Source organism: Panthera tigris, chromosome D2, assembly GCF_018350195.1.
Source record: "Panthera tigris isolate Pti1 chromosome D2, P.tigris_Pti1_mat1.1, whole genome shotgun sequence".
Classification (NCBI taxonomy): domain Eukaryota; kingdom Metazoa; phylum Chordata; class Mammalia; order Carnivora; family Felidae; genus Panthera; species Panthera tigris.
The window spans coordinates 38,456,500-38,484,442 of NC_056670.1; the positions used below are offsets into that span (position 1 = coordinate 38,456,500).

A 27,943-nucleotide genomic window follows, 5' to 3' on the forward strand; every position below is an offset into this window, starting at 1 on the left:
CCTGTGAGGCGGGTGCCTGGTATCCTCTCCATTATATAGACAAGAAAACTGAGGCTTGTGGGTTGGGAAGTAACTTGCCCAAGGTCCCATGTCTGGCTGAGCCTCCCGTGGGGTTCACCTTTGGCTCTATATGGCCCCTAATCCTTGGACCATTCTGTCCCTGGCCTTGCCCACCTCTGCTAGCCTCTTCTTGGGGGCAGGAGCTGAAGCAATCCCGGGGTCTTCAGAAGTGCTAAGTCCTAACCCACTCGAGGCAAAGGGAGGGGACTTTTACAAGGTAAGTGTGGCTACAGATGTCTGGGGTCGTTACTCATTTGTGGATGTGATGTGACATGGACCAGGCCTGGCCTCTGGGGTCACCAAAGTGACACCTGTGGCCCCTTCTAGAGGAGGGGCATGTTGGCTGGGTAGGGTTCTCCCTCTCTTGGCTTCCCTAATTCAGTTTCCCTAGCTTGTATTAAGCACTTAATATATGCCAGGCATGATGTCAGGCCCCAGGATACAGGGGAAAGGGGCTCATCTCATTCTGCGCTCCGGCGGAGAAGCAGGGAGATCACAGCAGATGTCGTGTGAGCCCCGTACCAGTGGAGCAGACAATGTTCAGAGGTTAGAGGGGGGCATTCTGGGGGAGGTAACTCAACAGTGACGAGCGTTGTGGGGAGACAGGAACAGGGGATAGGTAGGAGAGCCTGGCAGGATGGGGGATGAGGTTGGCAAGGGGATGGGAAGATTATAAAGGGCGACAAATGCCAGGCTGGAGAACTAGATCCCCAGGGCAGTGGGGAGCCATGGAGGGTTCTGAGTCAGGTAGGTACCTAATGAAGGTGGCTGCGTTGGAGAGGCCATTGGAAAGACCCTGCTGGAAGCAGGGGGACTAGTGGGACTCTCCCAAGCCACAGCAAGAGGTCAGATGCCTCAAGTAGGGCCAGAGCAACGGGCACAGACAAGGAGTGAAAATATAAGACCCCAAGGCAGGGAAGTTGTCAGGATTGCAGTTGGCCAGGGTTGGGGGGGGGGGGGTGGGGGTGGGGCATGAGGGTGGGAAAGCTGCCAGGATGTGGGATGGGGGTTAATGATAGAGTGAGCATGGGGAGTCTGGCATCCAGGAAGGCTTCTTGGAGGTGGTGGGCCAGGTATCTCTGAGAGAGCCAAGATTTTCACGAGGAGGAGGATGATTTGAGTGGCGTTATAGTTACACGTGGGCTTCATGTTCTCATGAAGAAATATTGATACACACAGAAGTCCCAGAAGATTCTCCCCACCCACAGTCATACCCATAACCATGAATGCAAGTGCACACACACTCGTGCACACAGGTGCACACATGCTTACAAACCTGTCCATGCATGCTCAGGGGATACAGCTGTGCGTGCACACCCGTACATGAATGGTCACGCGCACAGATGCACGCAGCAAGGTGGGAGGAGCACTCCCTCGCATGCATGTGTACACAGACATCACTCATGCATGCTCCAAACATACACGCGCACACACAGATAGACTTGCATGCACATACGTGCTCTCAGGCACACGTTCACAAGCCGCATTGACTCCCCAGCAGAAAGGCACAAGCTCTCACAGCACACACATGCCCACACACGCGCAGGGATGCCTTCACGTGCACACACAAGGAGGGATGTGTTCCAAGGAGAAGTAGCTATTCAGGGATCGGTAGCTTCTCACCTGTCAAAGCTCCCAGGGCACAGGGAGTTGCGGGTTCTGCCTGGTGCGGGAGGTTAGCCCCTGTGTGGGGAGGAAATCTGGGAAGGACCTCCAGGAGACAGCCAGAAGGTGGGGAAAGATTTGCCGGGTTGCCGTGGAGGGACAGGGTGGACCAAGCGTAGAGCCTGGCTCTTGCAATGTCCCAGAGAAGTGAAAGTTTGTTCACTGGCCCTTCCCTCCTCCCCCAGTAAGCGTCCGTCAGAATTTACTAGAATCGGGACCGGCTGCATGATTTGCCTAGTGCGAAACAAAAACGAGGGGCTCATTGTTCATAAATGATTACGGATTTCAAGACGATGGCGGCAGCACGTGAAACCAAGAGTGAGTCCTTCTAAGCGTGGGGCCCTGTGCAGTTGCCCGTGAAGCCAGCCCTGCCCGTAATAGGGGTAGTGGTCATGGGATTAAGTGCCAAGAACTGAGTTTGGATGCTGGCTCCACCAGTAGAGACCTCGGGCGTGTCCCCTGTCACCTGTGGGAGCTTCGTCTGCCAAGGGGGGAGATGTCAAGTTCTTCAGAGCAGTGCTGGCATCCACGTCGTCCCCCGCAGCCCGTGACGGTGGCTTCGGTTAGGGTGGGATTACAGCCCCTCTGACAGGCAGTGCTGTTCAAGGATTCCCTGACCTCTGGCAGCCTAGTTCTTCTGTGCTTTGCCAAACCCACCATGGCAGGGGGCGGTGGGACGGCTGCTCTGTGTTTTATTTGCAAATCTTCTGCCTGGTCGTCTTTTGCACACCCGTCTCTGCTTGGCAAACTCACTCCTGTAGGTCAGAAGCCACGGAGCCTTCTCTGAGCCCGGCCTCTATCTCCCAACCTTTGCCCTGGGATCCCTCCAGGAGTCACCGTGACCTCGTGCACTGTAGACTTCTCTATCGTGTGCAAAGCCCTTGCACACTCCGTCAGGCCACTGAGCAAGCCCTGTAGAGGTCCTGTTCCCGTTTGCTAAACGGGGAACAGAGGCTAGTGCCTGGACCCAGGTCAGGTCCACAACAGGCAGAGGCGCAGACAGTGGCGACAGAGGGAGGTCGCTGGGCTCTTTCGGTATTTTGGAAGACTGGCTTTTCCCTCTGGTCAAGAGCTCCAGCCTCTGGTGGAGCTGGAGGTCTGGCCAGCTAGAGTAGACAAAGCCCCACCCTTCTTCCTCCCTGCGGGTGACTTGGCCCAGTCCCCACAGCCAGGCAGACTGGAGCCAGATATATGTGGCTCCGGAGCTCGAGCGAGTCCCACATCAGGCAGAGAGGTGAGAGGGTCCCGGCTGGTCTGGGCCATACAGCCTACAAAGGGTGGACACAGAGAGAGGGTTTCTGGCCGGGGGCATGACAGCTGGTCCCACGTGGCCAGCACTCTGTAAAAGGTGCTCTGAACACCCGTGGTGGATGAAGGCAGAGGGCACTGACACGATCAAGGGTATGAACTCTGGGCCTCAGCTTTGGGCCTAGCTCTGCCGCTCCTCTGTGATGCCAGATTAGTGGCTTAACCTCTCTGTGCTCGTTTCCTCGGTGTTAACGTAGGGATAAGAATAGGACTTACCTCACTGCGTTGTGAGGAATCCAGGGAACTAAGCCATGTGAATCCTTGCGACGGTGCCTAGAACATGGCTAGCGCTCCACAGCATACGGCTTGATGGTGGGCGAGCAGCTGGAGGACGGTGACAGAGCTGACGCGAGTGCTGTGGACACATGGAGGAGGGTGGTGACATGGTCGGTGTCATTTAAGAAAGGACGTAGGGAGACAGCAGGATGGGGGTTGGGCTGGATTTGAGTTTCATGTGAGGTAATCGCAAACAGTTGTCGATCACACCTCTGTGGGCAGGGACCTGGGGTGACGGCCACACTCCCTGGCCAGCCCCTTCAGCCCCTGGTTTGTGGCTTCATGCTGCCACCATGCATACCCATCAGCTGTCAGTCAGCAGACTTCCAGGGTTACGTGGTGCAAGACGGGTTCGGGGCTGGCTGCAGAGACCTTGAATGCCAAGCCCAGCTCACAGCGGGCCTGGCCAGGGCCATGCAGAGCTGGCATTCCAGGGTCCCCATGTGGCATGCCTGTCAGTCTTCAGCGCCAGCTGAGAATGCACACCCCACTCTCCTTGCCTGGAATTTGTTGCCTGCAGCCCAGGCCCCTCCACCCCCCCAGCCTCTGCAACCCTGACCCCAGCCTGGAGCTGGAAATAGTTTACAGCCCCCTGATCATTCCTGCCGCAGGTGGGACACTCTCTGGGTCAGCAGAGCGGGGCTACTGCCCTGGCAGGCTCTCTGGGCAGGACTTTGGTCAAGCCTCAGCCCTGCTCACACACCTTCTGTGTGACCTTGAAGCAGCTGCTGCCCTTCTCTGAGCAGTTATTTATTGGGAAGTCAAACCAGAGGCCTGGGACAGCTCAGGGGTCACGCACTGCAATGATCTCAAGGGACTCAGCAACCCAGTGAAGCTGAGGTTATCCTGTTGTACAGATAAGGAAACTCAGAGCACAGAGAGGTTAAGAGGCATACCCAGGGTCACAGAGCTATTGGTACAGAGCTGGGATTCCGCCCAGTCTCATTTGACATTTTATTTGTATTTTCCCCACTATATCAAACTGTCTCGGATAGGTACTTGCATGTTTCTGAGTGATCTGTTCACTCTGTCAGCCAGAGTGTGCTGAACATTTACCAGGCTCCCGTATCGTGCTAGGCGTTGGCATCCAAAAGTGAATCTGCGTTTGAGAAGCTGGGTAAGCACAGCCTTGGGCTTGGATGTCACAGAGTCTCCAGTGCAGAGCACTCTTGGAGGGGGCCCTTGATGGGTGAAGGCAGTAGGAAACGGGAGGAGCAGCTCTTCCCTGACACTAGAGGAGGCAGGCCAGGGGACTGCCTGGAGGAGGAGGCTGGATCCTTACACAGAGGAGTGGAAGACTAAGGTCTTCCTGGGGTCTCCGCACAACTTGGCAGGACTCACCCAGTGGGATGTCCAGTTGGAGAGGAAAATTCATTCAGCCACAGCTGGAGGCAGATGCTGAGGCAGCCCCTGAGGGCCTCAAAGCCTGGGCCAGAGTTTGACCTTGATCCTGCAGAGAGTGGGGAGCCAAAAGGTTTGTCGAGCAGCAGCTCCTCTGTGAAGGACAGGAAGGGAGGGCAGGCTTTGGCCCACTGAATGGGGCTCCCAGCTCCACCCAGAGACGGTGACAGCAGGGAGGAACAGGGTTAGGGGCTTGTTTACTCCAGCTAGCTGGACCCCCAGCTTCTCCAGGCCATCTTCAGCACCCCAGGCACCTCTGGGCCTCTCCTGGGCCAGGGGCTGGAGCTCTTTACCAGGAGGAAAATGCTGGAATAGGAAGCTGCCCAGGTGCCACCCTCTGTTGGCACCACCTGCAGCCCTCCCTGTGCAGAGCGAACCCTAAGTGATGTGGTAGAGACAGAGAGGCCTGAGACCAGCCCAGGGCCGTACAGCATCACCGTGGCAGGTGCAAGAGGCCAGCAGGCCAGGCAAGAGGCATCTTTCCTGAGGGTGGGAGGGAAGGTCTAGGGCTGCCTCTGGCTCTCCCAGAGTCCGGTGTGAGCCTCTCCAGTTGGGTGTGATCACCCCTGTAGGTCCACAGAGCTACACACGCGCCACAGGGACCCCTGACCTCGGCCACCAACAGGACTCTCCAAGGACGGGCTGGGATTTGGCAAATTACGCCAAGAAGGATTCCTTGGGTGTTACTCACCATGGGCGCTTCTCCCTCCCACTGATGTTTGCTCACCTGGCTCTGTCGGAGCTCTGGAGTTGGTCTCCCTCTGGTCCATAAGCCACACACTTAGGATGAGGACAAGCGCGACCATGCCGTGTCTAAGGCCCCCAGGCTCAGTGACCTTGCAGGGAGGGAGCGGACGCTGGGCGGGGCAGCCAGGGTGGCATCTGTGTTGGAGGTATACCATCCCTGCTTTGGAAACATAGCAGGTGTAGACCCTGGCAGGGCCCACGACCTGCAGTGGTGGTAGTGACCTGGCCATGGGGCGCAGTGTTTCTGGAAAGGCAGGACCAACCCCTGAGGGGCTGAGGGCACAGAGATTGGGGCCTGGGAAGTTCTAGGGGTCTGTGGAGATTCGTCCAGAGCCGGCACTGAGAACTTGCATGGGGCGCTGGCTCTGTCAAGCCTCTTTTGTATTCCACCTCCTATAATCATGACCTCCTGCCAAGGCTTCTAACCATTAGGGCCTTTCTTATCTGTTTAGCAAGAAGTGAGGGCTGGAGATTGCAGGCCCAGATGCCAGGGCAGAGAGAATGCTCTGGAGTCAGGGCCCTATTTGAAAGCCGACAATCTACATGGGGGTGAGAAAGGAAAATAGATTCAGGGAACTAGGGACCACTCCTGTCTCTTGTCCGCCCTTTGCCGAGCCACAGCAGGGTGCCCAGAGGCCTACAGTCTAGGACACTGGATTTGCAGGTATCTAGGAAAAACATCTGGGCTCCAAGGGAGTCTAGGGTCAAAGAGGGCTTCCTGGGGCTCCTGGGTGGCTCAGCCAGTTAAGCGTCTGACTCTTGATTTCAGCTTACGTCCTGTTCTCATGGTTCCTGAGATTGAGCCCCTCATCGGGCTCCATGCTGATAACATGGGGCCTGCTTGGGATTCTCTCTCTCTCTCTCTCTCTCTCTCTCTCTCTGTCTCTCTCTCTTTCTCTGCCCCTCCCCCATGCACACTTTCTCTCTCTCTCAAAATAAATAAATGAACATTAAAACAAACAAAAAAAAAGAGGGCTTCCTGGAGGAGGTGGAGCTCCAGCCGGACCCTGAAGAATGAACGTGACTATGAACTGAAAGCATTCCAAGCAAAGGGACCAGCTGAGCCAAGGCCCTGAGGCAGGCACTCAGAGTAGGGGTGAGGGGCAGATCAGTGGCCTGGATGGAGGGCACAGACTGGGCAGTGAGGAAGTGAGTTGGACATGCCCCCTAGAGGCCAGATGGCAGAAGGAGGAGGAAGCTTGCACTTTGCTTCTAACTTACTAAGTCCCTGAACAGATTCCTGCCGTACTTCCATTCCTCAGTTTCCCTCAGATCTCCCTTGACTTCCAGACACAGCAGGGCAGTGCCTCAGTGGAAGGGCCTGCCTTTGGGGAGGCTGTGGGCAGGTGCCAGGATCCTAGGCTCCCTGGGAGTTGGCGGGCAACTGGGCAAGGGCACTGGTGCTGGACCCAGGCCTTCTCTTTGGCTGGGGAGAGCTGACCTCAGACTCCAGGGGCTTGCCAGGAGTCTCCCCCAGCCTGGGAGGAGGGGAGATCGGGCCCTCTGGGGCAGACCCTCCTATGGGCTAAGGATCTGGCTCCCAGAGCAGACTCTGGAGCTGAGAGTTTGGAGGGTGGGCCTCCCCTGTCCTTCCTGTCACCAACTACTGCTTTTCTTCTCTCAGAGAAGGGGGGAAGGGGTGGCCATCCGCAAGGGCATGGGCCAGCTCAGAGCCGGACATAAGGAGGTGATCGTTTGAGCCCTGCACGCCCGTGCCAGGCCTGTGATGCGTCGCGGGCTCTGTGTGCTGGTGCCCTTCTGAGTTCAGGCCCTCCCTGGAGCCCTGGGCTCAGCCCAGGTTGTGTTTGCTGTCCCTCCACTGACCCACAGCGGCCTTTCTCACCCTCTCCCTATGAGCAGGGTGGTAGCCACAGGCTCTTCGACTCCTAATACCCAAGACTGAGCAAATCCCCAGCAGTTTGCACAGCGACCAGCTCAAGCCCTGTTAGCCCGGACCTGGCCTGGGTTCCCGCTTGGGAAGCCCAGAACTGTCTTCTGCAAGAATACAGCAACCACCCACAGCAAGAAGGGCAAGCCGCCTTCATGCAAAGTCTCTTCATGACCCCGGCTCCTCTCACCCTCGTAAATAATGAAATGGTGGGCTTTGTGGGGGCCCGTTTTGTAGAAACTGCAGTTCTGGAAGAGAAGGTAGGAGACTTGGCCAGGGTCATGCTGCCAAGCCAGAGCTCAAACCCAGGGTCCTAGGCCCCTAGTCAAGCTCCTTTGGGGACAAGCCAGTGTTTCCCGTTCATGCCAGAAGGCAGATGTGCCAGGGCCTAGAGGATGTGGAGGAAGGGAGACCCACCCTGGGGGCCCAGGGGCCCAGGAGCCGAAAACACACAGGGGACTGTCTCTCTTCCTTGCCTCCAGCTACTTTAATTGGCTGGGTCTGCCAGTGTAGTGACATTTACCTGGTGGGGAGGAGGGCCTCCTTCCTCTTGAATCAAGATGCTAAAAATAACTAGGCCCAGCTTCCCGGGGCCCCTGCCCAGCCAGCGCCTGCCTGCCCACCTCAGCGATCTTTTTCCTGGGTGCTGGAAGCTAATTGCTTTGTGAGCACGCGGTTCCTGGCGCTGAGGACTTCCTAGGGGTCGTGGCAGGAATGGCATTGCTCACTCGGCTCCGAAAGACTGAGAGGTCTCTGCAAGGCCTACCTGACCCCCAGGTATTGAAGCAATAGGCCCCTCCCCGAACCCCTGCACCCACCCCCTTTTTTCCCGGGTGCAGTAGTACCCTGCCAGGCTGGCCACCCTACCCCTACGTGTTTGGGCCCCTTTCTAGAGCTGCCAGAGTTTCTCCAGGGTTGTCTGAACTCTAAGGGGAGGGGAGGCTGTGCCCCTCATCCTCAGAGTTATCTGGTGCCCACCTCAAGTCCTAACATGGACATACAAGTCGTGGCTGCCTGCCTTCCTGCTGCCTGTTCGTCCTGTTACATGATCAGCCAAGAGGAGCCCAGGCTTTGGAGCTGGACACGTTTAAATCCAGCTGTGCAACCTTCGCAAGTTTCTGAGCCTCTGTGTTCTCATCTGTGAAGTGGGCATCATCAGTGATCTGGTCGTGTCGTTGTCAGAATGAAATGAGGTAATTTGCAGAGTGGCAGATGAAGACGGCTGGGCCCGCAGGGCCACTAGGAGGCCTGAGTACCTCTGGGGGCTTTCCTTTCTCTTCCCTTCCTCTTGCTATGGTATCAGCAGGTCCTAGTAACCTAATAAATTTGGTTGATGTGTTCGGACCGGAGGGGACAGTCTTGATCCAGACTGAGGATCAGGGACTCAGTCTCCCTGGGAGCAGGGGTCCCTTGCCTGTTCCTACGCCCAGAGCGGCCTGCTAGGCCTGCCCCGCCCGTGTGTTTGTCTACTTCTTGCCCTGGGTCAGTGTAACCAGAATTGTGTTGACACTGGCCTACAGGTCCCTGGCTGTGGGGTCAGCCCCGTGGAAACAGAAGTGGTTCTCTGAGCTCTGTATTTGCTAGCCGTGGGCACCCAGGCCAGTGGCTGAGCTCATCCGTGAGTTCTGCATGTGAAAATGGGGGTAGTAACGGCCCCTGCCCCGTAAGCGCTGTGAGATTAAACTGGCACAGATATACAGTGGGGTCTGGCTCGGGGAGAGCACTCAGGGTGCATTAGCCAGTCCTCATGGTAGTAAGATAGCAGGAGCCGTCGGTGGTAATAACCGTGGCCACCTGCCATTTGTTGAATGGTTAGTTTCGGGTGCTGTGTCAGGTGCTAAGTACTTTACGTACATTATTTAACTTCATCTTCGTGGCAGCCGTGCACAAGGTGCTCTTATAAGCATCGTGTTCCAGATGAGGAAACCGAGGCACAGAGAGGTCACGTACAATCTGAAAGCGGTAGAACTAAAAACCCGAACTTAGGTTCAGCCCTGCTAGGGTGACCAACAGTTAGGGTTGGCCTGGGACCACCCCAGTTTTAGTACCGGGAGTTCCGTATCCCACACACCTCTCCATTGCTGGCACACCAGGACAGCTGACCATGCGAGCCCCATCTAAATCCTAAGCCCTGCCCGCCCCTCTGGACTCCCTCCTTGGTTCTGGGGCTGGCTGGTGCACTCTGGGCTCTGGAGGTCCTGCTCCCACTGGGCCCCTTCCCCCACCTCACAGATTCCACTTCTAGACTGTCCTCTTTGCCCATCCCCCACAGCTTGGCTGCAGTTCCCCACCCCCACCCCCATCCAGCTTCCTCCTCTCCCTCTCTCCCATCTGCCAGCAGGAGGACTGTGGCTGTGCCCCCACCCCCACCCCGACCAGTCTTCACTCTGCCCATTTGCACTAAGGGCTTTGGCACCTCTGCTCCTGGCTTTCTAGAGATGCTCTGGAGACCTCTTCCTTAAAAGAAGGAAGGTGGAGTGAGCCCCCACCCCCAGCCCTGGCCCAGGCAGCCTGGCGAGATCGCACTGGCCCTCCTTCCGGTGAATTGATGGAGGGCACTGCTGACAAAGGAGAAAGGTCAGCAAGGGGACAGAGCCGAGGTGGTGGCAGCCTGCTGGCCGGCACTGCCCTCCCCCACGTCAGGGCTTTCTAGGGGGCGGGGCCCAGTGCTCCTTGGGGTCTGGTCAATTCCTATTGACTCAGGCAGCCACTGGCTCAGCACGGCTGAGCAGCCGGGCCCCCAGAGGGCTAGGGGAGACGCCTGGGTCATTCCTGACACCTCCCTCTCCCTCACCCCCACATCCAACGATCATTCCGACCCCTGACCCATCTCTGGACCTGCGTCCTCCTCACCATCCCCACCTTCTGCTGGCATTTGGGTCTGACCATCTTCTTGCCTCTCAACTACTCAGCCCTTCCCGGCCCTCTGCTGCCCTCCCTGGCTTCCCACTGTCACCAGGAATAAAGCCCAAGTTCCAAGGCTGACATTAAGGCCCTCCTTGGGTTCAGTGAGCCTGCCCAGAGCTGCCTTCGCTGAGGACTTCCGTGTGCCTGTACCCTCCCCACCCTCTGACAAGGGCCTCTCCCAGCCCTCTCTCCCTGCTCGGGTGACTCTCCCTGCAGACATGTCTTTCCAGGGCCTGGCCCACCGCTTTCGTCCCCAGGACTCTGTCCTCTGGGGGAGGTTGGAAGAGGTCATCTGTGAGGTAGCAGCACCCTGAGGGCCAAGCCTGCAGCAACAGCCTGTGACCAGGACGCTGGCCCGAGTCGTTGCCCACTCCATGCCTTTCCTCCGACTCCCCCTTAAGCCATCCAGTGCAACTCGTGCCCTAGCTTCCGGAGGGCAGGAGCCACCTGTCTCCCCAGCTCACACAGGGGCTAAGCCCCAATGAGGGCAGGAGGCACAGTGGTTAGCGTGCAGGCTTTGGGACCCAACCCTAGCTCTATCACCTACTAGCTGTGCGACCTTGGCAGTCACTTAACCTCTCTGAGCCTGAGTGGTACTAATTGTGGGATATGGGTAGTAATAGTCCCTCCTTCTCGGGATGGTGAGAGTCAGTGTAATGACAGGTGTTGAGTATTTGTAGGGCCCTGGAACATTTAACGGATCAATAAAGTCATCTCTCTTCCTTACCATCAGAGCAGGCAGCTACCCTATTCAGGAGATGGGGAGCCTGCCCTCCAAATGGGCTCCTCCTGGTGATTTAGATGGACCTTCCGCTTCTGCCCCCTCACCGCCCCCTCTTTGCCCTTCATCCGGTCCCAGCACTGCTCCCTTACATCCCCTATGACCCCAGGAAACCCAGACCTCCCTGGCTTCGTGCTGTCACCTGCACACCTGCCTTATCCACCCTGTGTCCACAGGATGCCTTCAGAGCAGGGGCCAGGATTTATTATCGGTTTCCCTCGCGGCCCCTCACAGGTGCCTAGAGCACAGCAGGTGCCTAATAGTTGTTTCCCGGGTTGAACTGATGTTCACCAAGCCAAAGTCACCTCTGAGAACAACACAGCAAGGAGCAGCCGGCCCCTGTGCTCATCTGCAAACTGCCGAGGGGCACTTCTGAGCCGGGGGTGACACTAGGTGAGATGCCTGCCCACCCTAGCGTCCTCGGTGCACTCAGGGGAGGCGGGGAGGGGACTGGGGCGGCGCCACGGTTTGACCACCGTGTTAGAAGGGGTTTCGAAGCCCGTGCCTCGTACCGTCCTCTGAACTGTCTTATTTGCCTGGGTCCTTTCCCCACCCCCACGGTTTTCTGTGAAATTGTGTTATTATATTTAAACAAATCAATTCCACTGCAGAGTTTTCCTGTCCTAATGGTGAGTGTGCGGCACAAATACCATTGATCCCTCACAGCCCTGAAAAACAGTTGATGGATAGCACCCGGGCTGGTCTTTGGAGAGGCACTTAGAGCAGCTGTGTGCAGCCCCCTCCGCTCCCCCACACCCACGCCACCCCCCCATCACGACCCCACCCCACCCCGAATGTCGAGGTTGTGCAATGAAAGGACACCCCCAGCACTGCCAGGGGTGGAATGTCAGCACAAGGAGCCGGCCCCTTGTGCTGGTAAAACAATCACATTGCAGATTTTTATTGATTTTGGCCGAAGGCAGGAGCGAGGCTTACGGAGCAGAGAAGGGGTGCGGTGTGATCTTTGTCTTTCCTTACAAGTTCAGAGCTCTGTCCCGAGTGACGAGTGACGGCAGACAGCAGCTCAGGCACCATCTCCAGACCTTGATGGCGCTGCTTTTTATTAAAGGGGCTGGAGGGCTGGCTGGGCTGGGGGAGTGTGAGGGTCCCCTTGATGAAGTCCTTCGGAAATCCTGCTGTTCAAAGTCACCACACAGGGCTCTGCCTTGCAGGTCACCGTCACGGGCTTGTTTGAGCTTTTTAATGGCCCCAGGTTCGGGCAGACAGGTATTACTACTCTAGTTTAGAGATGGGCAGCCTGAGTCAAGGGCAGTCACTAGAGCAGGGGAAGGGCTGCTGCCTTCTGCGGCCAGAGGAGCCCCAGGCCCTGAACGCTCCCGTCTCCCTCCTGCACCAGCAATGACAGGAAGTTCCTCTGACTACCAGCCTTTCTGCTGTCCCTTCACCTGTTCCTGGGCTTTCTGTCTGTGGAGCCCAGGTTGTCAGCCGGAAGGGCCTACGTGGTCATCATGCAAGGGTCTCAAATCGGTACTCCACGGCATGCCACACAAGCCTGTGCACTGGGCCGGGGTAAGGCAGGAGGGAGCAGCAGGGACTGCGGCAAAGGAGAATGCCTGCCTCGCCTAAATCCCTAAAAGCACAGAGGTTTTCATAACTCCGTGCCCATGAAACTGTATGGGATGGGACTGTGGGCTGAATTTGTCACTGCCCGTCCCCCATTCTAGTACAGGCCTTTGTTTGGGAGACAAGAATGTGTGGCCTGGAATTGAGAGTGGCTCCTCAAGGTCACAGTGCAAGGCCACAGAGCTAGGATTTGGGTCTGGGAGGAGGTGGGGCCTCTGGCAGTGCTGTCTCCCCTCCCCCTGGGCTTGATGAGGCCACCCCAGCAGTCAGGGTTAGGGGGCAGGGCAGGGGGCCCCTAACTGTCCTAGGACAGATAGGCCCCTCACTCAGGAGACCCAAGAGTGGCCCGGTGTGCCTCCCTTCCCTTCACTGTCAGAGCACTTACACCCCCACCCCAACCCCCGCAGACAAACCTCCTGTCCCCTGTAATCAGGTTAGCTTCCTGCTCTGTGCTCCCTCAGCTGAGCTGAACCAGCTGCCTCTAATGGCCTGTGGCTCTCCCCCTCTCCCTGGCTCTGGGGGTGGGGGAGGGAAGGTAAGAAATGAACCATGAGTGGGAAGGGGCTACCTTGCTCTCTCCATTCAGACCTTTCCATGGCTCCTAGGATCAAGTCCAAACCCTTAGCCTGGCATCCAAGACCCACTGCCATGAGGCCCTGCTTATCCTCCACACCCCTGATAATGCTCTTTCCTATGGTCATGGGATGCTATGTCCCACCTCCTGGTCTTTGCATGTGCAGATCCTTTTGCTGCTTCCCACCTTCTCGGAAAACTCCTATGCAACCCTCAAAACCCAGCTCCCATCTCTTCCTCTGGGCTGCCTCCACTCAGGACTCCTGCCTCTGTACTCCCACTGGAGACTCCCCTGGTCTGGAATGTAATCCCCGTGTTTGGGTACTTTATTCTGCACCTGGTGCTGCTGAATTCCTGGAGGAAAAGGAGAATATTTTAGAAGAATATGCCTCCAGATGCAGTATGGAGAATGCTCAGTGAAGGACTAGGGCCAGAAAAGAAGAAAGAAGTAGGGACCAGGGTTAGAAAAGAGACAGAGTGCACAGAACAGCTGTTCCCAGCCCGTCCACACAGCTCCAGCCTACTTCCTGTCAAGGAGGCCATTCCCAGGGACACATGCAGGGCCTGAAATAGACACGTGGGGGCCTTGGTGGTACACTTCCACAGCCCAACACTGAGCGCCAAGCACCCCTCCACTCCTTAGGTGTTGAAACTCCTCTCCTCCCAGGACCCTGCCCTTGCAGCCAAGACCCCCTTCCCCAGCCATGCCCAGGCCTTTTCCCTCCGTTCCTGCTAACTTTGTTTTATAAATAAACGATATAAATAGGCCCCTCTGATTCCTCGGAGTGCGCAACATTTAAGGACGGGGGCACGGCTGCAGGCATAATTGTACTACCAAATCCATCAGCTGCCTAATTACCATTTATTTTGCATTTATTTCTGCTAATTAAAAAGAGAGAAACTCCTAACAACTTTTACGTAAATACTATATTTGTTCTATGTAAAGATGGGATGCTAATTTGCTGGTGATTAGCTGATTATCTAATTTTGTAGCTGTCACACAGGATGGCCCTGTCCCCCCTTGGCACCCCAGAAGCCACTTGAAGCCCCTGGTCAGGGCTGGGACGGATAGGTCAAGGGAGGTCTCCGTAGGTGGTTAGAAGGTCTGGCTGAGGCCCAGAGGCCACCAGGAGCATCACACGTCCCCAGGGTTCAGAGAGGCTGAGAGGAACCTTTGGCTCATTCACTGTTTCTGTACAGATGAAGAAACTGAGGCCCAGAGAGGTCTAGCATCCCGCAGGAAAACAGTAGCAGAGACAGACTCCTGACACAGGTGTTTAGGCTCCCCGTCGGGAGGAATGTGCAGGGAGATGGCTTTGTCTGCAGCCCAGAACTATGTGCACCAAACTCCAGCCCCAGTAGAGGAAAGATATTGTCTGGTCTGAGCTGATGACCAAACCAGACCTTCTGTGTACCCTTCTGGAAACATACGCCTTCTCCCACTTCCCCGCCCAGCCCTGGGCTCTGCTCCCACAGGCCCCTGAGCACACCTACAGAGGCTTGCCTCCCGAGTCCAGGCCAGCTTCCCCGGGACCTGCCTCGGCTCATGGTATCGGGCCTTGAGTTCTGTGGCCTACCAGGACCTCTGCGAGTGTCTGAATTTCAGATCTTAAGATTATGTGTTTATTTTCATGGGAATTAGAAAAAATATAGAATTAATATAGCAAACCCGTGATTTCACGGACTGTATTGCTTTGAATGAGAGTAAGTAAAAAGAAAGTGATTTAAATAACAAAACGTAAATAATTTAGAGGGAACACAGATGTGGCTTGAAGTATCTAGTAACTGAAGCTGGGGACATGCTCAGGGAGGGTGTGAGAACACCAGGTCCAGAGGCCAGGCGGGTGAGGCTGGGGTCAGCAGCAGGGACCTGAGGTCAGGGTTGGCCAGTCCCTGGCCTGTGGGCCCCCACTGCCCCGTCTCACGCCCAGGCCAACAGTGTCCCTGGATCATGCCCTTCTCTCCTAGCCCTGCAGTCTGTAGGAATCAGTCCACCTCAAAGGAATCATTTGTCCTCAGAAGCAGTCTAATGGTGGCCGGAGAGGTCAGGACCAAGGTCAGCATGGCCCACTGGAAATCTCGGAGGCCAGGGACTCAGTCCTGGGTCCCTCTGTACGATGGGAGACGGTTGTCTTTTCCTCGTAGGGCTGCTGAAAGGACTCTGAGGGCCATGTGCAAAGCGCCCCTCAGAAAATCACTCCGCGCAGCTGGTGGTGAGCCCAGTTACCCGCCCAGGGCCTCCCTTGGCCACCCGCCGTCGCCACGGTGTCTATGTGAGGTGACTGCCGCCAGAGATCTCCAGCTCATCTGCCCTTTTATCGCCCGGCACACAATCGGGGGAAGCCTGGAAGGCTAGGGGGTGCGGGCAGATGGAAAACAAAGAGAGAAAACAAAGGCACTGTTCCGAGGAGGCTAAAAGGCAGGGTGCGTCCTCCCTCTCAGCCTGGCCCACCAGCGCCAGGCCTTGACCGTTCCCCAGGCTGCTGGCGACCCGCCCCACCCCTACAGAAACCAGCCTTGGACCTCACATGGGGTCACCACTCACTGGATGACCCTGGGGAAGCCACAGTTCTCACCATGTCTGTAAAACGAGGGAGTTGGACAGCATGCTGTGTGACCTTCAGCGAACCCCACTCCTCACCCCCAGGCTGAGGGTCTCTTTGGGTGGGCCCAGCCCATCTCTAGGACACCTCCCTAGCCCCTCGAAGTCAAATGGGGTGCCCACTTTTGCCCATAGAGAGGACGACAGCAGAGTAAGGAAGTGGGGGGGGGGGCCTGTTTACCGCCAAGCTCTTGGTGCTGGTATGTAAGGATTTGTGCAGAATGAATGAAATGGTTTAATCGGAGGGGGCTTAACTCAAATGTCTTCCCTTGGCCGCCGCTGCTGTCAGAGGCTCTGAGTCAGAGAAAACTCTCCCGGGCCCTCCAGAGCAGTACCAGTGAGCAGCGGTTGAGGGCTGGTAACTGTACCAAGGCCAGGCTATCTGGGTTCACATCCTATCTGTGTGACCCTGGGCCGCTCTCTTAACCTTGCTGTGGCTGTGTCCTCATGTGTGAAAATAGGTATAGTATGAACTTTGCAGGTTGTGGGGAGATTAAATGGGTTAATTCACATGAAGTACTTTGAATGGTACCCGATAAAGGTCCATTAATGTTAGGTATCGTTATCATTGTCAGTTGCATCACTGTTATTGATCAGAGGCAGACTCACCGGGGGAAGTCGTCAAGCTCTAGTCTCCAGGCCCCACCCAGCACCGCCCTGGGGACGGTGGGGGTTTTGCAGGCAGTCGTGGAGTGTTCCAGGTGGGGCAGGGCGGCGAATTTGCTGTCAGGAACATGTCTGTGTGAGCATCTCCCGTAAATGGTTTAGAGGGGCCTGGACTCCTTAGGTTCTAGGAATTTGTTGTTGTTTCTTTTCTCGTTTTCAATATGTATTTGTAGGGGCGCCTGGGTGGCTCAGTCGGTTAAGTGTCTGACTTCGGCTCAGGTCATGATCTCGAGGTTCGTGGGTTCGAGCCCCGCATGGGGCTCTGTGCTGACAAACAGCTTGGAGCCTGGGACCTGCTTCAGATTCTGTCTCTCTGTCTCTCTCTCTGCCCCTCCCCTGCTTGTGCTCTGTCTCTCAACAATAAATAAATGTTAATTTTTTTAATAAATAAATATGTATTTGTAATTCTATACACATTTCTGAAGAGAACCCTAAAATAGTATAAGCTCCAGGCCCTGCAAGCCTGGACGCCCTTCCCCGCCCCCCCCCCCCCCCCCCCCCCCCCCGCTGCTTATTCCCATTTCCTTTATTGTATTTCTGAGGCCCAGCCCTGTGCTGCTCACCTTGTGACCCCAATTTCTGAGGCCCAGCCCTGTGCTGCTCACCTTGTGACCCCAGCAGGAAGATGGCCCAGGCCTCTGGGCTGAAGGGGGCTAACTTCTCAGCCTGTAGGCTCTCCCCTGAGTACCCCAGACTGCGATCCACACCCTACACCCCACACACAGGGCTCGAGGGAGCCCTAAGGAGAGCAAGCAGGGAGAATGCGACCCTCGACAAAGGTCTGCAGGAGACCCCGGATGTGCTGGGCACAGAGCCCTGTGCCTGAGTGCCCCTGTGCTGCAGGCTGGAGCCCTGTCCTCTCTCCTCCCCCCTCTTCCCTCTTCTGCCCCATGTGGGCCCCAGTGGGCAGGCACAAGGGGCGGTTGGGGTCGTGGGAAGCAGGTTGCTGAGTTGGAACAGTTGCCCCTGAGGCTGTCACCAGGGTGGCTGGCTGTATGCCAAGTCCCAGGTTCAGTGCCAGGTGGGGGCCCAGCCTGGTCCCTGCCCCCTGAGAGCTCTCGAGGTAGCTGGAACCACAAGATTCACACCTGGAAGGGCAAAGAGTGGGCAGGGGGAGGTGGTATGAGACCCTGTCACATCAAGAACCGTAGAGAGAGCCCAGGAGTCATGAAGGCTGGACACTTATGGAGGGCCTCCTGGAGGACGGGCCCTCACTTGGGGAGGCCCCTGGAGACGTGGGTACTGTGGACCCTGGCCCCTCCACCAGCAGCAGGGCCTCTCGGCCTGGGCTCTGACAGGGACATTTATAACTCACAGCTGTGCGGTCCTGGGCCCAACTGACTGTGGTAAACCGATCAGGCTTCAGGAAGTCAGTCCCGAGGCCACTCCCCACCCCGACCCCACACTCTCCTTCACCTCCTGACACCCACATCCTGTTCTCAGCGGGAGGGGCAGGCACCGGGGCACAGGGCTGGGGGCCCAGTCAGGGTCTCCAACCTTCGGGCAGAGTGGGAAAGGACAGAGGGGGCTCAGTGAGGTCCAAGAACTAGAAGCCAGGGCCTCTGGGGTCACCCGGCTCTACCCCTCGAGGCACACCTGGGGACATTCAGGCCCAGAAAGGCCACCCTGGAGCCACAGGAGCTCAGGGGGACATTCTGTGCTTTCAAATCTAACTGGAGAGGCGGTTATGCCTCTAGCCCCTGCTGACCCACTCTGGCCTGAGGGAGCCTGATGGAAGGGGCAGATGTGAACCAGAGGCCTCAGAGAATGTTGGGAGAAGACATCTTGGACCCTGGTCCTCGGCGTGGCCTGCAGCCCTCCATGGGGACACCCCATCCCGGGACCAAATTCTTCACAAGACCTTAGTGCTCACCTGGCTAGATTCTCACAGCAGAGTTCACGTTTGGCGAAAGAAATGGTCTTGCCCAGCGCTGGGAAGAAAGGACAGTATTAAGTTCCTAGCCCATCATGACTTTGACCCCCTTGTACCTCCCTTGGCATTATATGCTAGCAGATTCCGGGGCCCTGTTAGCCAACCGTCCCTCCCCATGACTCTTTCTCCTTCTGTACAAAGAGAGGGTTGTTGATAAACAACAGTGAGTTTGCCAAAGCTTGGCCCATAGAACTCTGGTAACCTGTGACAAGATCCCGGAATGAGATAGTCCCGGAAAGACCTCCGTTTTTCTTTCATTGGTTTTATATTCATTAAGGTATATTGGCAATATACAACTAGCATATCAAACCACTTATTTCGTGGACAAGGCCAGATTTATTGAAGCTAAAAAAAAGAAAGGGACTTGAAGGTAAATACTAAGTCAAAAAATATATATATACTAATTAAATCATTGCACAGCTAGGACTCAGCTGGGACCAAGAATCACGAAGGTCAGGGACGGGGCTGGTTTTCTGAAGAGGTACGTGCACAGAAAATGGCTCCAAGTGCCGGTCACAGATCTGGTGAGCAGTTCATAATGAGGAAGGAATTCAGGCAGGGGTCAGAGAGTGGCTTTAGAAGTGGCTGCTGGCCGGCCGTGTGAGATAATTCCCCGGAGCCAGGCACAGCAGAGAGGAGACACTGTGGGGGCCTGTGGCTGGCTAAAAATACCCCAACAGCTTCTCCCTGTCACCCTGCCTGGGGGCCGCACAGGAAGGCCATGGCTTTCTGCTTTTCTCACCAGGAAGAAAAAGACAACAACACGAAAGCCGCCAAGCCCCAGAAGAAACAAAACCTAGATATGTTTTTTAGTTGTAAAGGCTCCCGCTAGGTGGAGTTGGCCGGCTCGCCCGAGCACCGCAGGGTGGGGGAGACAGGGCCCCCGATACATCAGGCATCCCGGGATGTGTGTAAGTGGCCTGAGAGGCCACTGAGATTAGCCTGGTTGTGGGGCACCGACGTGGGAGGGAGTGGACTACTGTCCGTGTCCCTGGCTATTCACACGTGTCCCGTCTCTCTGTACCCAGGACAAGTAGCAAGAGCCTGAGGGTGTCAGACCAATGCTGTGAGGGGTGTGGGGAAGAGAGCCGCTGTCCTTCACTTAGCTGCCAGACCTAGAAAGGTAACGACAGACCCCTGCCGCCTTCCCCTGAAACCTGGCCAGGGGCATGGTAGCAATGTTGGGGTGGGGGGGTGGTCCCCGAGCTGAGGGTTGTCAGCTTTCCTCCCAGCCCCTGACCCGGGCTTCTCTGTAACTCCTTGTGTGTGTCCAGCACAAAATGCTTCTGGGCTTCAGTGTGTCCATCTCTGAAATGGGTCACCATTTATTCCAGTTCTTGAGGACTCTGTGAATGAATCAGTTGGTCCGGATTGTTATTTGGCATTAATCTGTCTTAGCAACCTGGTTCACTTTGAACTCCATGGGCATGGCCAGGAGTCCTAGGCCTGGTGGATTGAGCAGTAAGGCCACAGGTCAGCAGGGCCAGACGGGGCTCGAGAAGAGAGGGTTTTCTAAGGCAGAACCAGCCAGACATGTGAGTCATTGGAAATGTGGCTGTGGACTCCTTTGTGGCAGTATTTGAAACTTCAGAGTGATTTCCCTGGCAGCTCTGGGCAGGAATGGTTATCGGTATTTTTAGACTGCAAAGACCAAGGCACAGGGAAGTGAATGGTCCTTCCGGGGGTCACACAGCAAGGTCTGGTCACCAGCAAAGTGGCTCAGCTTTACCCTGTCTGCCATGATCAGTTTCTGCACCTTGACTTCTGCTACCCTGCTCTGGCCTGGTCCATTCACCCTGTAGAAGTCTGGCTGTTGAGCCCAAGCAACCAGCAGTTCTATTGTGTGACCTGGTGGGACCCACCCCTCCATCCGTCCATGCTCTCACCACCCATCCTTACCATTCACTCATCCATCCGTCCATCTACTCCTCAGCTCGTCCACCTATCCTTCCGGCCATCCATTTAGTCATTAGCTCGCGCATCAAACACTCACGACTCTTATACCAAGCCAGGCCTGAACTAAGGGCTGGGTTTTGAAGGTGTATCAGCTCCAGCCCTGCCCTGAGACGGTGCAGTCGGCAGTGGGGGCAGACACGTGATCCCAGAGCCGGGCCCAGTTCCATAAGTTCAGCACTCAGGGCTTGTGTAGTATCCTTGATTGCATGGGGAAGGGAAGAGGAGAGGCCATGGGCTGGTTCTGCAGGCAGGCAATCAGGGAAGGCTTCCTGGAGGAAGTGACATTGCTCATTTATTCATGCCCCAAATGTTCCTTGAGAAAGTCTCCGTGCAGGGACCTGCTTGATGTTCTGGAGACACAGCAGGGAATAAAATGAACAAAACTTCCTTTCCTCATGATGCTTACATTCTCATGAAGAGGCAGGGACAGTAAATACCTAAAACGTGATTTATGATACGTCAGGTGATGCTGAGTTCTAAGAAGGAAAGTTAGCAGAGTAGAGGAACAGTCTGCCGGGTGGGGTAAAGTGGACATCCTTGGACAAAGGATGGTCATGGACAGAGACATAAATGGAAGGAGGGAGGGAAACGAGTGCTTGGCATGTTCAAGGCAGTAGGAGGGAAGCCATGTGGCTGCAGTGAATGAGGGGCTGGGAAATCAGAGAGATCCTGGGGGACCCACTCATGCAGGCAGACAAGAGTGGAGCAGGGACATGGCTGGGACCCACATAGAGAGGGTGACAGCTTGGTCTAAGGGTGGCAGGGGAAGGGATGGGGGGCCATGGGAGTCCAAATGTACTCCAGAGACCTTGCAGACAGGCTTGCCTGTGGACTAGAGGTGCTGGATGAGAGAAGACAGGGACAGTCAAGGAAGGCTCTTGGGTTCAGGACAGGAGCCACTGGTAGAACAGAGAGGTCATTTTCTCAGCCAGGAATGATGGTGGGGGAGGGCTGAAGGAAGCCGAGGAGTGAACTTGGAGATGCCTTTGAGACACCCAAGTGGAAAGCTTGAGTAGGCAGTTGGATATATGAGTCTGGGAGGCAGAGAGGTCCTGACTGGAGCTAGAAATGTGGGAGCCGATGTGCACAAAAGAGGTTGCGAGCCATGAGGCTCATGAGGTCACCTCGGGACTGAGTGGAAAGAGAGCAGATCGGAGGCCTGAGTCTGAGTCATGGGCATCCAGCCCTTGGAGGGAGGGAAGAGACGATGGAGGCAGTAAGGGGGCAGAGAAGGTGCAGCCAGGTATGTGGGAGAACCGAGAGAGCAGGCTCTTGATGGAAGAGGGGAGTTTTGCTGGCAACGCTGGGGAAGGACACCCCAGGCCCAGGGAACAGCTCAGATGCCTCACTCAATGAGCCCTATTTGGAGAGGGGTGGAAGGGAGGGAGGAGAAACCAGGGGCCCGTGAGCGCCCAGGCTGAGGGTGAGCCCACGTCCCTCCGGGGATCCTCCCTGTCACCTGGGCCGGCACTCTCTGGTCTCAGCTGAGTCCCTTGCCCTGATGTCTGCACACTCTGCACTTTTCTTTTAAGAAGCTTCTACCTGTCCTGACCTCCCACCTCCTCTGTGAGGCTCTTGGGCTCAGGAGACCTCCCCCTTGCCTGGAGCACTTGTCTGAAAACACAGGGCTCAAGGCGGCTGCTCTGAGCTGCCTGCAGGGGAAGGGCACCCAGCAGCTTCCTATTGAATCTCTAAGCACTGCTGGATCCTTTATCTTAAAAGAAACCGTAGAAACTTCCTGGACTATGAGTGTGTGTGTCAGAGCTGCTCGCTCACGCTCACCAGTTAGGGCAGAGGAGCTCTCTGCCTTTGGTGGGCGATTGTGCGTGAGTTTGGGTGGCGGGGGGAGGCATCCACCTTTGTGAGTCCGTGGCACCTTATGCTCAGCTCTCAGCTCACAGCGGAGGGAATGCCCACGTGCTGTCAGGGAAGGCTGCAGAGAGGAGCCGCTGCCTGGAGGCAGGACAGTTGCTCAGTGGGGCCCTAGAAGTGTGATGGGAGGGAGAGTGAGCATGTGGCCAGCCGGGGGCCGGGGGTGGTTCCAGGGGCACGGTCCAGCCCACCTTCCTGGGCATCCGGCCTCGTATGACTGGGAGGTGGCCGAGGCCCAGGAGACTTCTCCCTGCTCAGAATAGGATGAGACCAGGCAGGGACTTGGGGGCGCCCTCCCGAGTTCCTTGGGGAGATGCCCCTCTGACTCTGCACCGGGGACAGGGGGACCTATGGGAAGCCGCTCTGATGATACACGGCTCTGTGGCAGGAGGCTGCAGGTAATCGAATTAGTGTGCTGAGCGGATGGGACGAGTAATCCTGTGCCTTTAGACTCATTTTTCTTTAAGCCTGTCCCCACCCAGTCTCTCCCTAAATCCTTCCACTGCCTGGGTGATGTCCGGGTGGGAGTGGACTTATCTCCATTGAACAGATGGGTAAACCAGGACCAGAGAGGAAGACGCTTTCATGATGCCACAGCTAATAAGTTGCAGGGCAGAGCTCTGAACCGAGTCCATCTGAATCCCAAGCCCAGACTCTTAACCTCTGCCCTCCATCATCTCCCGGGCTCTCCTAGAATACCCAGACTTGCAAGGCACCTTCCTGTAAGCCTCCTCTCCAAATTCCTCATTTTTTTTCAGATGAGGAAACAGAAGCCCAGAGAAGGTAAGTTACTTGTCCGAGACCACACAGCAAGCCAAGGGCAGAACCCATAGCAGAATCTTCTCTGACCCCCTGCATCCACTCAGCCCCGGCCCCCACTAGCAGGTGTAGGGATGCGGCCCTGGACTGGGCCCACTTCCCCTTGGAGCGCCCACAGCCTTCTGTCCTCCCGCAGCCTCTGGCACTCGCTCTAGTTGAAGGCACCAAGTTCCTCATCAGAAGGCTCTATTGTGCCTATTGTTTAAATATAGATTACTAATGAAATGCCTTTTCATTGCCTTCCCAGTGAATAGTTTCCGTGTAAAGTTAATTTGCAGTGTTATGTAAATTCTGTTTAACTTCAATCAAGTTTCTAATTATGTTTTTACCGCAGTAATTCCCATTTGATTTGTCATCTCCTGTTAGGTATTTAATGTTCGGTGGGCGGGGGCGCTTTCTCTGTCTCTCCGTTTTCCAGGGCCCTCTCCCTCCCTGACCCCGGGCTCCCTTTCCGGCTTTCTGCTTCTCCTCCCTGCCATCTTCCCCTGCCCCCTAGCACCTGTGCTGTTACCCCCCATCCTCTCCTTCCCCTCCCTCCTCCCTTCCCTTCTACCCCTCGCTCTTTCTGGCTGTGTCTTCCCTCTCCCCTCCTCCTCTCTGCCTCCCCCCTGCCTGCCCCCTTTCCCACTGTCGGTTCTCCTGGCCCCCGACCCTGTTTCTCCAACCATTCCTCTTTTGCTCTTCCTCTATTTCTGTGTCTCTCCTGCCTCTCTCCACCCTCCCCCACCCCTGCCAGCTCTCTCTGGCCTCGTTTTTGCCCACGCTCTCCCCTTCACACCCGGTCTTCCCGCTCGTCCCTGCACCCTCAGGACCCCACAGAAGCTGCCTGGGACAGACAGGGGTGACAGGTAGGGTTGGCTGGGTGTGCATCCCTGGGGAACCCAGGCCTGGCCCTCAGAAACCTTGTCAAGGGCTTTGTAGAGGACGGGCCAGCCCAGAGCTGGGGGCCCGGCCCCGGGAACCCTGGGTTGTGATAAGAACACAGACGCTGCAGGCGGGCTCTCTGGGCCCACGCCTTACTAACCGTGTGACCTTCAGGTTGCTGAGCCCTCATCTGTCACATGGGGTGACAGCATTACCTACCTAGTGGGGTCACTGTGAGAATTCGGTGAAGGACTTAGGAAGAAGGAAGGCAGGACTTAGCCAGGTGGCCTGGCCAGAAGTGGCTTCTATTTGAGAATTCCCAGCCACACCCCTTGTCTCTTTGTAGCCTCTGTGGCGGTTTCTGTGCGGATGGAGTGCTGGGGGTCAGGTCTGAGGCCGGGGCCGGGGGCTGGTGGCATCCTGGAGCCTGTCTCAGCTCTGCCTGTCAAGAGATGTGACCCCCTTCTCCCTGGGCGGGCCAGTCTCGGGGCTGTGGGGACAGGGCTGCCATTCCCGGGAAGCATCCGAGGCACAGAACCCCGGGAGCCGGAAGAGCCCTCAAGACCCTGGCCTACAGGCTTTTCCCGAACAGACCAGAGGCAGAGCTGTTCCCGCTAACTTGGAGTAGACACCCCCTTCTCGCACCCTTTCTCTTCCCTGGATGTCCCCAGGGCTGCGCCATGCTTCAGAACCCCTGATGGGAAAGTACAAGGCCTTGATAGGTCTGTCGCTGACTCCCGGGGAGACTCCTCCCTGAGCCTCGTCTCCCCTCCTGCCCCACATCCAAATGCTGGGCTTTGGGATTCTCCCTGGCGGAGTGGCCACAGTTTCCCAGCAGGCAGCTGCCCTCTGGGTGGGGAGGGCGGAAGGAAAACACCACACGGAGGCCAGCAGGCTGGACGCAGGCTCCTCCCCCTCCTCCCCCAACTCCACTCTCTTCCCATCCAGCATGTTCCTGGCGTGTCCAGGAAGCAGAAAGCAAGTGTTTGGAGAAGGCATTCTTCTGGGTGAAGAAAGGCAGGCCCAGTCACTTGTCCTTCAGAGACATGGGAACCTGAGCTGACCCAGTCCCTGCCCTGCTGGGCCACATGACCACCTGACCCGCTGCGAGTGGTTGTGTGTGTGTGTGTGTGTGTCCATCGCTGGTTCAGGAAACCTTAGCCAGTCACGTGGCCGCTTCCCCTGTTTGTCTAAGTAAGCAGTTCAGGCGGGCTGTAGCCAGGGGGCTGAGATATGGAGCCAGGGGAGGGGGCCACACTGGTGTGGCTGGTGGACATAAGGATCACTGGGGACAGAGGGCAGCCTCTGGGTTTGGTGTGGGGGGGAATGGCCTGCTTCTGATCTCCTGCCCTCCTTGGGCCTCTCCTACCTCCATCTGTCAAGAAAAAGCATTAGGCTTGCTGACTACAGGAAACCCTCCCAGCCCTGAAACGTCCTCTGACCAGAAAGAGCTCAAAAGGGCCGAGCCCCAGGCTACGCAGAGGGGCTTGTGCGTATATACCCACCATCTGTCATATCCCCTGGAGCGAGTTGCTGAGTGCTGGCCCCTCAGCAGGCCTGACTCAGGCCTTCCCACATGCACCCAGCAGGCCACCGATGAGTTCAACACAGGTATTAAGCACCTACTATGTGCCAGGACCTGAGCTGGGCCAGGCCAGGAGTAAGCTTGTCAGAACACAGATCTTCTGGAACTTCTGTGGAACCCCCACACCTGTGAGATATTTTCCTCCCGTTGGATGGGCAGGATCGCCTTTTATTGCAAAGACCTGACGTACCTGTCATGAAGCAGCCGTGTCCCATGCCACTGCCATTCCAAGAAGGTGGGGCCCCAGCACCAGGCAGGGCACAGCAGGCAAGGTTCAGAGACAGTACCTAGGGCCTCACAGACTGAGCAGCTGGGGTGAGAGTCCCCTGCCTCCAGAGAAGGGGGAGCCAGAGCAGATGTAGGCAGAGTACAGAGGCCCTGAACCCCGGGTACCTTGCAGCCTTCTCGGAGGCCACCTGGCCAGAGAGCCCCAGGAGAAACAGCAGCCCCAGGATCCCCCTGAGCATGGCCTCCCTCGGCCTTCCTCCAGATTTGCCCAGCCAGAACGGCATGCCTTAGCTTTAGAGGACACAGTCCCCTGGGACCTAGAGGAGGAGGGGGGCTGTGGTGGCCTGTGGGAGCCATGCATCTGAGAGCCCACCTGGGTTCATGTATCTGTTTGCCTCCTTCCTCCCTGCTTCTTCTCGTTCTCCTTCTTTTGACAAACACTTTCTGGCGGCCAAGTCTGTGCCAGGCCTGTGTTCCGTAAAAGATGCATCCCTGGCCCCGTGGATGGTCACTACCGCGCAGGCATCAAGCAACGTCCCAGGGCAGACCAAGGGTCCAGGCTAAGCTGATGACCAGGAAAGAGGCAGCCACTGGATCCCCCTCAGGTGCAGCTGACCCCACAGGTTACCTGGGTTCTGGGCAAGCTTAGGCATACTTTCCCCAGATGGGCTGACGGAGCCCCCCCAGGTGCCCAGGATGAGGGGCACAGAGAGCATTGTCAGACCTTGCTTCTGTTGTGATCGGATTTGGGGGTGTTCAACCCAGAAGGGGCTCACGGGCCCATGAGCTCCAGGCCCCTCTGTTATAGCTGGTGCACTCCTATTCAAAAAAGGGAGAGAAGTGGGGTGGCCAGTGGCTGAGCTGGTGACACAGGCCAACCCTCCTGCCACCCACAACTGAATGTGGATCCTGGGCAAGGGTGGCTATAAGGTTACTAGGGCAAGAGTTCCAGAATGCCACCTAGGGCTGTGTGTCCCCGGCCTCAGCTTGCATGCCTCCAAAGTCAGGAAACCTAAAATTGCCCATGGCTGTCTTAGTAACTCTCCCTGGGAACGTGTGGCCTTACTACCCCCAGGCTGGAGTCTGGCTTCTGTCTTCTACCCTGCTCACCTTAGGCCCGTGGGCCTTAGACTTCCGGCGTCCTTGACAGAGTACTTTCTGAGCTTCACTCCCTCCAGGCAGAGCATCGAGCTGGGCCCCCTCAGGGTCTGTTTGATTGGAACATGGCTACACTGGGCAGCCAGGGCATGGCCAAAGTTAGCCCCTGCCCCAGGGATCAGACCCATCCCAGCATGGCCCCCAGGGAGGTTCTTAGGCTGCCCGTGGTGCACGCAAGAGACCTGGCTCCCAGCTCTGCTCCTGTCCCCGGGGCGATCTCAGGCAAGACCCAGCCCCAGTCAGGCCCAGACCACCTCCCATCCATGCTGAGCCATGAGAGGCTGTGGGTCTGCGGCTGGCCAGAAGAGTCTCCTGGACATTCTGGCCTGTTTGCTTTCTGAGGCACCTGTTTGCCCAGCAGCCTCGAGAGAGACCTGGGATGCTGGGGTTCCCAAAGCCTGTGCCCTAGGACCCCAGGAGGAACAGGGTTGGGGGCTGAAGGCCTTTGTTCAAACCTCTTCCCCTTCACTGGGCCAGGCCACCAGCCTGCATATTCCCACCACGACCCCCACCTGTAGACAGGTGAGTTTCCAGCTCCTGAGACACAGGGACTGGGTCGGGTTCTCCCAGAGGCCATGGGTGACCCCACAGCCCCTGGGCCAAGCTTCCATCCCACCCAGACTGCTGACACTTATAAGGACTCAGGCGTGCAGAGTGGGGAGTGGGATGAAGGGGTCTTACTCCGGGGGCTGTGCTGTGGTTTGACCACATGCTGTTCCCCCACATGTGTGGGGGCTGCTCTGCCTAGCGAGGGGGTCACACCTTCTGCAGCTGGTGCTATCCTGTCCCTCATCTTTGCCCTCTAGGAAGCTCTGCGTTGAGGCCTCAAATCCATCCTTCTTCAGCTTTCTCCCTTGTCCTCGTCCCTTCCTCATGGCTCCTCAGAAGTGACACTGTCCCTCTGCCCAGAGTGGGAGAAGACAGTCACTCCAGTCCCCCGGGGGGGGGCTGAACCCCACAGCCCCCGCTCAGCTGTGCCTGGAGCTGTGAGCTGCTGGGAAGAAAACCCGCTGCCTTTTGTTAAATCCTTTTGCTAGGAAACAAGTAGCCGGAGGTCTAGAGGTCAGAGG

At 56.8% G+C, this 27,943-nt stretch overlaps 1 protein-coding gene across 3 annotated transcripts in view; it reads left to right on the forward strand.

The window, feature by feature from the left end:
- Positions 1 to 27,943, forward strand: part of ZMIZ1 (zinc finger MIZ-type containing 1) — a 233,121-nt gene that overhangs the window by 47,464 nt on the left and 157,714 nt on the right. The gene's annotated exons all lie outside the window — the stretch shown is intronic.